The 15,000-nt window shown below is 41.3% G+C and overlaps 1 long non-coding RNA gene across 1 annotated transcript in view; it reads right to left on the bottom strand.

Annotated features, from left to right (window-relative positions):
* LOC135088690 (uncharacterized) overlaps positions 1-15,000 on the bottom strand; it is a 166,952-nt gene that overhangs the window by 114,747 nt on the left and 37,205 nt on the right. Inside the window, exon 2 of the long non-coding RNA XR_010261079.1 lies at positions 6,043-6,138. This is a non-coding gene — a long non-coding RNA (uncharacterized LOC135088690). The remainder of the gene's footprint in view (positions 1-6,042; positions 6,139-15,000) is intronic.

Below are 15,000 nucleotides of genomic sequence, written 5' to 3'. Positions count from 1 at the left end.
ACGTACCTAAAAAAAAAAAAAAAGAAAATATAAAAAGAAAAGAAAACTCCACATTTAACATGAAGAAGCTCTCGAGGTCCAAAGAAAAGCAAAACAAGAATGTGAGGAGAAAAAAAAAAAGAGCGGAGGGCAGGGAAGACGAGATGAGTGAAGATGAGTGGAGGAGGAGGAGGAAGGGACGACATAGCAAATAGATAAATAAATAACAAGATCAAGAAGAAAAAAAAGAAAGAAATGTAAGAAGTAGTAGTAGTAGTAGTAGTAGTAGTAGTAGTAGTGCAACAAAAATAATAATAACAACAACAACAACAACAACAACGAGGAGAGTGAAGATGAGAGGAGGAGGAGGAGGAGGAGGAGGAATAGGAGGAGGAGGAGGAGGAGGAGGAGGAGGAGGAGGAGGAGGAGGAGGAGGAGGAGGAGGGATGAGAGGAAGAACGGAGAGAGGGGAGAAAAAAAAGCTTGCCTGAGAAGAGAACGTGATGTGGCCTGGGGCGGGTTGGTCACACTTGAGAGGTCATGATCAGGGCAGCGACACCTGCTACCGCCCCGCCCTGAGAGAGAGAGAGAGAGAGAGAGAGAGAGAGAGAGAGAGAGAGAGAGAGAGAGAGAGAGAGAGAGAGAGAGAGAGAGAGAGAGAGAGAGAGAACTATTTTTATTTTACTTTCGTTTTATTTTAGTTTTTCCTGTTTTATATACGAGTGCGTCTCTTTTTTTATTTAGATTGGTTTATATATGGTTGTGTTAAATTTGAATATGTGAGAGAGAGAGAGAGAGAGAGAGAGAGAGAGAGAGAGAGAGAGAGAGAGAGAGAGAGAGAGAGAGAGAGAGAGAGAGAGAGAGGTAACAAACACACCGCAGAGGAAATTCGTATCAATTTAATAATTTGTCCCAAACTAATTTTTAGCGTTAATTACCATTACCGCCTGGCCAATACAGTGACACATTACAACAACAATACGCGCAGTTATGAAACTATTGACGCCTCACAACAACAACAACATTAGTGACTGTTGCTCCTACTGCTGCTGCTACTGCTGTCACTGGTGGTGGTGGTGGTGGTGGTGGTGGTGCTACTACTACTTCTACCTGTACTGCTACTACTATTACTACTACTACTACTACTACTACTACTACTACTAATTATTACGACGACTACGAATACGGCGACGGTAAGATACTAGTACTATGACTACTACTACCATCACCACCAGCACTACCACCATTTCCTAGAACCACCACCACCAAGACTATTACTACTACTACTACTACTGCTACTACTCCTGCTACTACTACCACCACAACCACCACCTCCACCCACAATCTCTAACCAATAATAGAGAGGGAGAAAAAAGACGAAAAAGAAAACGAAAGTACATATCATTATTACACCACCACCACCACCACCACCATCACCACCACCACCACCACCACCACCACCACCACCGTCCTCACAGACAGGAACAACAGCGGTAATACACAACTTGCGGCTCTGTAATTACCGTAGTGTGAGGCGCATACGGCGAGTCGGCGGGGCTGTGGTTAGCGCCCTCTCTAACTAGGTTCCCGCGAGCCCTGAGACGAATGCAGGATGAAAGGGGATCAGAGAGAGAGAGAGAGAGAGAGAGAGAGAGAGAGAGAGAGAGAGAGAGAGAGAGAGAGAGAGAGAGAGAGAGAGAGAGAGAGAGAGAGAGAGAGAGTAAACATTAGATATAAAGTAAAAGTCATACTGAAATCCAGAAAAAGAAAAACTACAAAAATGCATAACTCGTGAAAAGAAACACAAAAATAGAGAAGGAAAGTAAACAATAAGGACAAATAATAAAATAGATAGATAGATAGATAGATAGATTGATAGATTGATAGATACACAGAGACAGACAAGCAAACCTGACCATACACACTACTACATTCCCAACTACCACCACCACCACCACCATGACTAGCTTCACCATCTCCCGAAGCGAGGTCACAAGGGTGAAGTCATAGCGAGGTCACAGGAAAGGCCAGATTTATGACCCCACAATACGTCAAGTCTAACTCATGTATCACACACGGAGGGCCAAATTGTGACCTCACTTATCTGTATGTGACCCGTGCTACCTGTGTGACCTGCCGCATTCTTTTTCCACCAAGGGGTGTGACCTTTGACCCTCCCCACATGCATTTCGTGGCCCCGTGGTGACCCGTGGCTTCTAAATATGGTCAGTGGTGTTATAAATTGGATGTCAACTCGTCTCTATCTATGTATCTGTTTTTCATGTTTGTGTCTGTCTTTGGTTGTGTGGTGTTGATTCTCTCTCTCTCTCTCTCTCTCTCTCTCTCTCTCTCTCTCTCTCTCTCTCTCTCTCTCTCTCTCTCTCTCTCTCTCTCTCTCTCGGGATTTCCAGCTTAGACTAAAACATAAGTGAATGGGGAAAGAATGTGACGCGTAACCAGTTCATTGAAAGTTTTTAAACTCTTACAGACGATCAAACTATATAAGGGTGTGCATTATTAAGAGAACTGTAAATAAATTATGAAAAAAAGAATGGGGATTTACTTTATCCTTCTATCTGTAGACATGAATGATATAGATACTTGAATTAACGAGTCCATTGAAAACTTATAAATCCTTACGAAAGATGAAACTATATAAGGGAGCATATTATTAACAGTACTAAATAAATTATATAAAAAAGGTAGCGATATTTACTTTATATACCAAAGTAATCTGTAGACATGAATAATATAAGTGTTTTAACGCCTTCATTGCTATTTAAGACATTGTTTCTCATCATGTGCCACTCTTAAGACATTTTGTTTCATTACACAGCCATCTCTAAACATCATACTGGTTAGACACTGAAAAATCTAGCCTTTCCATTAATTTTTCTGTCCTGGTGTCTGCAAGGATCGTCTACAGTGCTCTTAGTGACCCCCATCCATTGAGCCAGTCATTCAGCCAATCAGCCAATCAGTCAGCCAGTCAGCCAGTCAACCAGTCAGCCAGTTAGCCAGTCAACCATTCAGCCAGTCAACCAGTCAACCAGTCAGCCAGTCAACCAGTCAGCCAGTCAACCAGTCAGCCAGTTAGCCAGTCAACCATTCAGCCATTCAGCCAGCCAGCGAGCAATCAATTAATCAATCACTCAACCAGTTAACCATCCACCCAACTACCACACACAGCCATCCACTCACCTGTCTATTCATCCACCCACGAACCAACCCACTCAACCAGACAGAGACATAAGAATGTATAGGATGTAGGAGCAGCTACCGAGGGACAGGCGAAGGTGAGGGGCCAAGGATGCAAGGAGCAGGCCACGAGATCCTGTAGGACTCTTGATTAATTGATACCTGGAGATACAAGGGTACCGCACCTCCCTCGACCCCTCCCACAGTACACCCTGCCAGTACACCCTTCCCTGTACTCTCTCTCTCTCTCTCTCTCTCTCTCTCTCTCTCTCTCTCTCTCTCTCTCTCTCTCTCTCTCTCTCTACTTCCTACTTCCTCCCAGAGCTCATCTACCTAGTATTCTACAATATCTACTCCCAGGACTCTCTTCTCAATACTTTCTCCCAGTACTCCTCATCTATTGTTCTGTTCACTTGTTCCTCAATTCTCCATTTCTCATGTTCTTCCTCTTTTCCTTTGTTTCTCTTGTTCTTCCTCTTTTCCTTTCCGCTATTTTTTTTTCGTATGTTATTTCTGTTTCATCATGTTCCCCGATCATTCTTCTCGTTCCTCGGTCTCTTCATTCTTGTTTTCCTCCTCTTCTTCTTCTTCCTCCTTCTCCTCCTACTCTTCTTCTTCTTCTTCTTCTTCTTCTTCTTCTTCTTCTTCCTCCTCCTCCTCCTCCTCCCATCCTGCTCATCCTTCACGATGCAGCGACCCATGTCAAAGTTGTTTTTCGTTATTTCATTTCCTTTTTTTGCCTATCCGTCTCTCTCTCTCTCTCTCTCTCTCTCTCTCTCTCTCTCTCTCTCTCTCTCTCTCTCTCTCTCTCTCTCTCGACACACACACACACACACACACACACACACACACACACACACAGATCAAACACTAAAAACTTAAGAGAGAACAAGAAAGAAAGGAAATCTATCTGAGAAAAAAAAAGAAGAAAAGTCCTCGAGGAAACACAGAAGAGAATCAAGAGAGAGAGAGAGAGAGAGAGAGAGAGAGAGAGAGAGAGAGAGAGAGAGAGAGAGAGAGAGAGAGAGAGACGAAACAAGGAAAGGCAAAGGAGGTGAAGGAGAAAACACGAGGAAGGAGAACAAGACTTAGAGGTCACCAAACTTTGCGAGAAACGTGAATGTCCAATATTGTTTTGCTTCCCTCGCGGCCAGTCACTGCTTCTTGGGGCATTTCTGGGCAGGTGCGAGGGACGCGAGACAAGAGGAGAGGGGAGGAGGAGGATACAGAGGAAGGGCAAGGGACTAGAACGGATGAGGGATGTAAGAAATGAAGAGAGGAGAGGGATGAAGAGAGGAAGGGCTGTGTATTGTAGGTAAGAGCGTGTGAGGGTCAATCTGGTGATAGAAGGCCAGAAGGAGGTTGAAAAGGATGAAGAACCAGTTTTGTGAGGGAAGTAAATTCGAAGTTCGAGAAAGAGGAAGAGGAGGAGGAGGAGGAAAGGAGGCGGAGGTTGAGGGAGAGAAGAATGTGACAGACAGAATAGGATTGAGAATACGAAAACGTGGAAAGAGAGAAGGATGAAGAATAAATGATGACAGAAATAAGGAGAAACACGACTGAAGGAAAGGATGAAGAGGTGAGGGTCTGGAATGAAGGAAGGAGAGGGGAAGAGGAAAAGAGGAAGTGTAGAGGAAGAAGGTGAGGGAGGGAGATGTTATGAGAAGACGAACAATCCGATAAAGAGAAGAGGTATGTGTTTACTGTCCAGAGAGAGAGAGAGAGAGAGAGAGAGAGAGAGAGAGAGAGAGAGAGAGAGAGAGAGAGAGAGAGAGAGATTCAGCCGACTCACAGCCTCACAAAAACTCGCTATGACGCTGCATTTTGCCGCGGCGTAAGCGAATCATGACCAACAGCGTGTAGTGTTTTTTTCTGATCCTAAAAAAAATAATCTTACCGTGCCTTCTCTTTCCTCTCTTCCTTCCTCTCCTCCTTCTGTATCTTCACTTCTTTCCTCCAGTAACCTCCTTCTCTGTCTCCTTACTTGACTAATATCCTTTCTGTGTTTTTTCTTCCTTTCCTCCTTCCTCTCATTCTCTCTCCATTCCTTTCTTCCTCCTCCTTACTTAACTCATTTATTTTCTCTCTCCCTATTTCTTCTCTATTCTATTTCTCCATTCCTGTACAACTATTCTATTCTTCCTATTCTATCTCCATTCCTTCCTCCACTTCCTCTATCCCTCCTTCTACGCACCCTCCTCCTCCCCCTCCTCCCTCCATTCCGTTCTCTCCTACCTCCATCCCTTCCTACACATACTCCCTCCATTCCCTCCTCACTTCATTCTTACTCCTAACCTTCTCTTCCTCTTCTCTTAATTTCTTCCTCTCCTTAAGTGTCTCTCCATGCACACCTTTTATTTTCTCTCCATTCTTTCCTCTTTCTTCCAGCCCTCCAAGTAAAGTTCATGGAGAACGAAAATAACATTCCTCCTCCTCCTCCTCCTCCTCCTCCTCCTCCTCCTCCTCCTCCTCCTCCTCCTCCTCCTCCTGCATGGGTCAAGGCATAACAAGACTTAGCTGGCAGCGGAGTGCTAATCCTTATGATTATTCTTCTGCTCGTGTTGTTGCTGACTCCCCCCACCTCCCCCGCTCTTTGGCTACTTGTAAATGGGTTGGCGGTAAGCATGGCAGGGAGAGGGAGAGGGAGAGAGGGAAAGGGAGAGAGGGAGAGAGGGAGGAGGAATGAGGGAAGGTCAGGAAGAAAGAGGAGATAGTAAAGGAATGGTGGAGAGAGAGAGAGAGAGAGAGAGAGAGAGAGAGAGAGAGAGAGAGAGAGAGAGAGAGAGAGAGAGAGAGAGAGAGAGAGAGTAGTTTACCCTTCCCTGTATCATCAAAGGGTTATTTTTTACTTTTATTTATTCTCACCTGCTTTATAATCTTGTTCCGTGGAGTGTAACGTGATCCAGCGAGGCGAGGCGTTGCGAAGGCTGCTTTATTTTGTCTTCTGCGTCTCGTCTTGACCTGAAATTATAGTAGAAAGTTATTATGAGGTCGAAATTCACAGTAACTCATCCCAATGGTTCTTTAATCTTCTCCCTGTCTCTCTTTTTTTTTTTTTTTTCTCATTCAAGTGTTGGTTCTTATGATTTTTTCTTTATTTCTGTTTTTTTTGTTTTATTTTTTTGCAGCGTGTTTATATTTTTTTTCTTGCTTTCTTTCCCGTTATTCTTTCTTGTGTTTTCTTGTATTTTTTTTAAGCTTTATTTTCTTTACTTATTTTTAATTTTTTTTTGTCATTCATCGTTTCTTTTTTTATTTATGTTTTATTAGATTCTTCTTTTTCAAGTCATTTTGCTATTTCTCTCTCTCTCTCTCTCTCTCTCTCTCTCTCTCTCTCTCTCTCTCTCTCTCTCTCTCTCTCTCTCTCTCTCTCCCCTCAGTATTTTACCAGACTAATTTCTCGATTGTAAAGTTTTCCCAAAACTTCGAAAACTTTCCCTTAACATAAGATTTTTTCACGGACTTTTATTTCCCCACTCGTGTGAAATACCGTTTTTTCTTCTCTCCATTTTTTTTTTTTTTTGCAGAACTCAAATACATGCTTAAATTCTTTTAATCCGAAACATATATTAAATAACTTGAATATTTGATTAGTTTGGTGTGCTATAAATCTTCATTTCTCTATAAAGATGATTTTACTATCACCCCCCTACTACTACTACTACTACTACTACTACTACTACTACTACTACTACTGCTGCTGCTGCTACTAGTCTTAATAACTTAATAACACATTGCTTCAAAACATATTCAAAAGACTTGTGTTAAAATGAGAACCTGATATGTACGTACATTAATTAAAGCGATGATACAATAAATATAACTCTCTCTCTCTCTCTCTCTCTCTCTCTCTCTCTCTCTCTCTCTCTCTCTCTCTCTCTCTCTCTCTCTCTCTCTCTCTCTCTCTCTCTCTCCCCTTTGCTAGGATTTGCCTTGCTTTGGTTCAGCTAGTTTTTCTATCTTAGTGTTACGTGTGTGTGTGTGTGTGTGTGTGTGTGTGTGTGTGTGTGTGTGTGTGTGTGTGTGTGTGAAGCGACTTCTAATCACATTTCTGGTACTCTAAACCAAAACACACACACACACACACACACACACACACACACACACACACACACACACACACACACACACACACACACACACAAATCACTACACTTAAACAAAGCTGGAAGACAAGCTGGCAGGCAGATAGACAGACAGGACAACAGACAGATTGACAGACAGACAGGCGACAATTAGAAAGGAATGCATGGCAGGGAGAGAAGCCTAAGTCCTCTCTCTCTCTCTCTCTCTCTCTCTCTCTCTCTCTCTCTCTCTCTCTCTCTCTCTCTCTCTCTGGAAAGTTATCCCCTAAATCACACAAACAGATTTTACAACAGACTCAAATAATCATCAATTTTGAATCCCTCCCTCAGTCTTGTAAAGGTTACGAATGTGTCTTGAATTTATAGCGAGTTTAACGCCAATTGTATTCCACTGTGAGATGAAGATGCGCTGTTATTTCGCTATTTCATAACTGCCGTCCATTAAACGCGCCGGTTCCGTACGTAAGCAATGAGCGTCGTATTTTTTCGTTACGTCATAATTCCCACTCAGGGTAATGGATGATTTGGGAAGGCAGTAAGGGGGATATGAATGGAAATAGAGATAATAGATACTCACACACAGATGGGCGGGAGATTGATGGGGATGGAGAGATACAGGTACAGATTATTCCAAGCGAGCGTTCACCCATCCCTTCCTTCTCCTTTACGACCAGTTCCAGTGAATGAGCAACAAAAGTTTATCTGGAAACAATTTGACGGCCGGTGCATGATGGATGGGATTTACGGCAAACACGCACACGCACGCACGCACTCACACACACACACACACACACACACACACACACACACACACACACACACGGATGGACGGACAGACGGGCGCATGGAAGGATGGCTAGATTGATAGATAGTTATTAGAGACAGATAGATAGGTAGATAGATAGATAGATAGATAGATAGATAGATAGACAGATAGATAGATACATAGATAGACAGGTTAACACACAGCCAGACAGACAGATAATTTACAGGTTACAAATTACAAAATCCAAAATTCATTACGAACACTACATGAAATAACCCAAAACAACAACACACACACACACACACACACACACACACACACACACACACGACTATCACTCCTCCCTCCCCACCCACACACACTATCACCTCTCCCTCCCCACACACACACTATGAACCCCCTTCCCTGCCTCCACCCTACACACACGCACACACAAATTCACACAATTCACTGTTTCCCAGCGCAAAAATTTGAGCCTCCCATCTCACACCTGTTGTCTCATGAGGCCCTCCGGACAGCACTCTCTTGCACACCTTCGATTTTTCGCCAGCTAAAGTCGGTCAAGGTGATGACTGTTATTTTTCATCGTAAAGCGAACAGTCATGACGGATACAGAGCAGGTGAGAGGGAGACCAGGTGAGGGAAAGAGAGAGGGAGAGGGGTATTTCGGTGAGAGGAAGTAAGAGATGGAGAAGTGGGAGAAGTACAAGAGTTGAAACAAAGCCAAGTAGATTGAGAGATCAGAAAAAAACTTAATAGTAAAATAGAATAAAATGTAGGATAAGAATCGGAAATATGAACATAAAATCGTGGGAACTTGATGATTGAAGAAAAAGAGAGAGAGAGAGAGAGAGAGAGAGAGAGAGAGAGAGAGAGAGAGAGAGAGAGAGAGAGAGAGAGAGAGAGAGAGAGAGAGATAGGAAGAAGAGAAAAAACTAGTACTACTGCTGCTGCTGCTACTACTAATACCACTACTACTACTACTACTACTACTACTACTGCTACTACCACTACTACAACTACGTCTACAACCACTACTACCACCACAAAAAACAACAACAAAAACCGTCAAACAAGTCTCCCCCCAAAAAAAAAAAATAAAATAAAATAAAACAAGAAAAGAACAAGAACCAAAATGAAACAATAAGAGAGAGAGAGAGAGAGAGAGAGAGAGAGAGAGAGAGAGAGAGAGAGAGAGAGAGAGAGAGAGAGAGAGAGAGAGAGAGAGAGAGAGAAAACAATAACTTCAACACATACTACCCTATTAGATACACAACCCAGCTCCCATTCTCCCAACCACTGTCAGAGTTACGCGGCATCTGACTGACTCCCTCACATTTCCCGACCACAGGATTATAGGAAGGCGAACTGGCGAGCAGAGAAAAAGATATTGGGACTTCGACTGACAATTTAATTTTCAAGTTACGAGGAAACGTGAGTGGCGACGAGGACGAGGAGGAGGAGGAGGAGGAGGAGGAGGACCGAACAGGATGATAATTACCGGGGGAGGAAAACGAGAAAGGGACCTGGTGTGGGTAGGATAGGATAAGATACGATAGGATAGGTTAGGTTAGGTTGAGGTATTGATGTGAGTTTTAAATGGTGGGATGTGATGTTTGTGATTATTGGGGTGGTGGTGGTGGTGGTGGTGGAGCAGGAGGAGGAGGAGGAAGAGGAGAATGAGGAGGAGATGGTGATGATTATGTATTTTTTGTAGTAGTAGTAGTAGTAGTAGTAGTAGTTTTGCTGTTGTTGTTTACTTCACGAGTTTACTGATTCTCTCTCTCTCTCTCTCTCTCTCTCTCTCTCTCTCTCTCTCTCTCTCTCTCTCTCTCTCTCTCTCTCTCTCTCTCTCTCTCTCTCTCTCACCAGTCTTAGCCACACAACACAATACATCACAGCTATTATGGTTACTGTTCACTCCGCGTCGATAAAACAACTGTTCCTTGTTGCCGTAAAAAGAGAACACTGATGAGGGGAGGAGTGAAAAATGTACAACTGAGGGGCGACGGATGAATAATTACTGAGTGGGTGTCGTAAATCGTGGCGTGTCATTAGGTATCACTTTTTTTCACTCATATATATACAATGAAATATATTGATACAGTCGGCAAGGCAACTGATGTAAGATCCATTCATTGCGTTATAAAAAAGTTGTTAGTGTTATATATACATACACAGATATATATACATACATACACACAAGCATAATAAACTCCTTTTCTTTTTAGTTTATGAGAGTGACAATGTGTTTTTCTTTTGCCTGAATTTGTTTTTTGTCCTTGTGTTTTCCTCATGCATAAAAAGAACAGAATTCTATTTATACACACGCACGCACACACACACACACACACACACTGATACACATACACAGATTAACACACAATGAACTTTTTTCCTTTTATTTCATGAGAGAGACAATTAGGGCTTCTCTGAATATTTTTTTTTATCTTCTTAAGTCTTCTTCCATTATGAATAACAAAAAAAAAAAAATCCATTTCACACACACCCACATACAGACAATCACCATTACCATCACCATCCCCATCTGTTCACTATTTTCTATTAAACCCGTAATATTCTACACCAGCTGACTTGCCTTGCCTTGTGTTCTCGCTGCGTCACTCACTCAAAACACCTGTCTTTACCTGGCGGGCGTGTCATTTCCGACGCAGAGTTATGCTGAATCAGGTGCGTTTGAGGTTACCCAGTGTCTGAAATCATGAAGAATCCCTATGATTATAAAACGACACTAGTAGCTTCAGTAACTTTGTATTTGTACGGTTGTGTACAGGACAAGTGAAGGATAAAGGTAAGGGAAGATAAAGGTGAGGTTGTGAGTCTTGTCTAATTGTTTGCTATGGGAAAGTAATGTTCGTCTTTTTTTGGGGTAAAGATGGACATTACATGCACTCTTGCGGCCACACACACACACACACACACACACGACACTTTTTTTTCCCTCAAGCAGCGTACAATTTCAACATTTACCTACACGTTCCAACACTTTTCCTTCATGCACGGAATACTCGCAAGCAGAGCCCTCTTACCCCTGCGTGTTCCTGTCTGTCTATCTGCTTTACTTATTCCACGAGCCACACCATTGAAAGAAACGAAGGGGGGGGGGGTGGGGGGAAGAGAAAAAAAATAAGTCTCCACTGAAAACAATGTAATAACTATTCTTTCTTTCTCAAACACGTGGACTTTTGCATTTTTGTATAATGATGAAGTGGAGAAATTCAGTTTATATAAGAAGAGAGAGAGAGAAAAAAAAATAAATAAAATCCGCTGAGAACAAAGTAATAACTATTTTCCTTCTCTCAAACACGAGGATTTTTGCTTTCCCTGCACAATGACGAACTGAGAAAATTGAGTTTATATAAAGAGAATAAGCTTATATTAGTCCTGCTCGCTTTGGGTGTCGGGGAAATGAGACAACATTGATATATTATGAATCCTTACTCGAACTTTCTACGAGATGTTGGAAAATACGAGAAAAAAAAATTTCGTCCTATTCGCTTGATTCTCCCATTAGATGCACGAGAAAAGGTGGGGAAAAGTTACATATTTTTTAGTCCAACTCGCTAGATTCTTCCATTAGATATCAAAAAAAGAAAAGAAGGAAAAATTGATATATTACTAGTCCTAATCGCTTGGGTATCACAAAAAATGAAAGAAAAGCTGATATTATTAGTTCTATTCTCTTGTCTTTCACTTGACGCAAAAATATGAAAAAAAAAAATTATTAGTCATTCTTGCTTGATTCTTTTACATGTCAGAAAATAGAAAGGAAAAAACATATTACTAGTACTTAGAGTTTGGGTGTCGGGAAAATGAAAGAAAAACTAATATTTCTACTTCTACTTGCTTGTGTTCTTCCACCCGATGTCGTAAAAGAAAAAGGGGGGAAAAAAAATAGATTCACGGACGAGTTCAGAATTGTTAGTGGAAGCAGCAGCAGCAGTTGAGCGCCGCGTCTGATTGGCCAGTGCATCTTTAACTTGGGCGGGCATTGTTTGCTTTCTATCCAGTGTGTAATTGCTCCCTTGGGGATCACCTGCACTGCTGATACTGCCCGCCTATATTTTTTCTGTCCTCGTAATAATTGTTTGGTGATGGCCTTCCTTTCTTTCTCTTTTTTTTTTTTTTTATTATTTCTTATGGGCGTTTCATGTTTGTTTACTTCTTGTCTTTTGGCGTTTTTTTTTTCTGTGGTTGTTTCTTAATGATTAATACGTTTTTTTTTTTCTTGTGCTAAATTTTTATAACTTCCTTAATGCTCTTATGTTTTTTTGGCTTCTTGCAGATTTCCTTATGTTATTTTCTTGGCTTCCTGCAGTTTCCTCTATGTTCTTATATTCTTTTTTGCTACTTACAGATTCTTGCAGTTTCACATATTATGTTCTTTTGTTCTTCTGACTTCATGCAGGTTCTATGTTCTTATGTTCTCTTGTTTTTTTATTTGCATCTTTTATGTTCTTATGTTCTTTTGGCTTCTTACAGCTTCTACAATGTTCTCATGTTTCGGCTTCTTACAGCTTCCATTACGTTATGTTCTGTTCTGACTTTTTCCACATCCCACTCTGTTCTTCCGCAACATTCTAGACTCCTCCGTTAATTAATCTAGCCAACCCTTCACATTTCATTATATCCTTCATTTTCCACTCCTCGGAGGTGTAACGCGCGTGGGCGGCTCTCTCAGTCACTCACTCCAGCAGGACCTAAGATAGTGATGAGAGGCCCCCCATAAACACGTCCAAGGCAGGAAGGAGAGGGAAGGTGAGGGAGGGGGGCAGCACTTTAGATGATGAAGGAGGGAGGTGAATGGGGAATAACCTCAGTGGAAAGGGGTAAGCCAGGAGATTAGTTAATTTCGTTTTGAGTGAGAGGCAGAGGCGGTCCGGATAGCAATGGGGTGCGGGAGTGGAGTCAGGGAGTGGAGTGTAGGTGTGTGATTGTTGGGGTATAGTTGTGTGTGTGTGTGTGTGTGTGTGTGTGTGTGTGTGTGTGTGTGTGTGTGTGTGTGTGTGTGTGTGTGTGTGTGTGTGTGTGTGTGTGTGTGTGTGTCTGGTTTCCTCACGAGATGCAGAGAAGGTCAAGAGGCAAGGGACAAGGATCGCTCTGTTGGGACGTGTAGTGGTGGTGGTGTTGGTGGTGGTGGTGGTGGTGGTGGTGACACATGACGCCGGGAGAGGAAGGAAGGGGATGAGGAGGCTGGTGAGAAGTGGAGGTAGAAGATATGAGAGGAAGTATCATAAATAAACTTAAGGAATGCGATGATAAATGAAAGAAAAATATGGAAAAAGGGAAAAACGAATAGAAAAAGTAACAATCCAAGATAATTTTTCCATAATATCAATAACTTAATCACTTTTCGAGCACAAGGATTAACAAACTGAATTCTCCATTTCGATGCTATTTTCCTCTTAATTAATACTTTCTTTTCCTCAATTATAGCATCATTTTAATCTCATATGCAGTATTAATTCGTCTTTTTTCTCTTCTCTCAATGTGTTCCTTGTCCTCTCTCTCTCTCTCTCTCTCTCTCTCTCTCTCTCTCTCTCTCTCTCTCTCTCTCTCTCTCTCTCTCTCTCTCTCTCTCTCTCTCTCTCTCTCTCTCTCTCTCTCTCTCTCTCTCTCTCTCTCTCTCTCTCTCTCTCTCTCTCTCTCTACCCAGTCAGCATCCTTATCAACTTGTATAGTCCCAGTAGGAGCAAAGGCTTCCCTCACCCTTCCCAATTCATCTGTGTACCAACCACTCGTCTACTCACAGCACAACACATCACAATACAACACAGCTCGTCTCTCCATCTACTAACCTAACAATTCTTTACCTTAATCCCAAGTGAGGTCAGCCGCCTCCTATAATGTCCTCAGTAGTTTCTGTCCTCTGCATCCTCTTCCGCTAACCCCAAGTGCCTCGTATCTCTTTTAATTTCATCTCTCCACTTTAAGCATGTCTTCTACTTATTTTTTTTTTCTTCCTGACTCCTCCATTTAACTTCATAGGGTTAACTGCCAACCTCTTCCCTTTCTGTTCACTTCTACATTCAATCTCAAACATTCCTCTCTTGTTCCTGCTATCGACTTCGTAAAAACTGTAAGAGTATAACGTAATGGAAGTCACAAGAAACCAATATACCTCCACGTGGCTGCCCCTACATAAGACACACATACCTATACCTACATGTCATGCTTATCCATACAGTCAGTCTTGGAATTTTACCAGTGGCTCATGAATTAAAAACTGAAATTACCATATTTTAGTAATCGTCAATATTCTCTGTTGTTCTCCCAGTTACGTATTTTTTTTTTCAAGATTACCTTTATATATATATATATATATATATATATATATATATATATAATATATATATATTATATATATATATATATAATATATATATATATATATATATATATATATATATATATATATATATATATATATATTATATATATATATATTTTTTTTTTTTTTTCTTTTGTCTATTCCCACCTACAAAAAAAAAAAAAAAGTTCATTATCCATCTCCATTTCCTCATCACTATTCCTTCCTCATCTCTCCTTCACCTATCGCTGCCACTCCTTCAACAGTCACTCATTTGCAATTATATCTCCACCTCTCCCCATCATAACCAGCCATTGGTCCCCATCTCTCTAGTACATAACCACCACCCATCTCCCTCCCGGGACTACATCTACTGACCCATATCTTCCACGCGCTCCTGTTAGGTTACAGATAATTAAATCATGAATAGTACAATAAACAATAGTGATATAAAAATATAAATCAATCGATATAGTGTTTATTTTTTTTATTTTTTTTAAATTTTTTTAAGTAAAATTGATTATTATCAATGTCGCACTCGAATAAACTCTAAATAATATTTTACATATGCACAATAATTATTCTTCTTTGAGTAAAAAACAATCCCAATTATCAGAATAAAAATTAATAAAAATGTTTAA

This window comes from Scylla paramamosain, chromosome 31 (genome assembly GCF_035594125.1).
Source record: "Scylla paramamosain isolate STU-SP2022 chromosome 31, ASM3559412v1, whole genome shotgun sequence".
Taxonomy (NCBI): Eukaryota; Metazoa; Arthropoda; class Malacostraca; order Decapoda; family Portunidae; genus Scylla; species Scylla paramamosain.
Note: the sequence above shows the minus strand (reverse complement) of the source record. Positions and strands in the feature narration are given on the sequence as shown.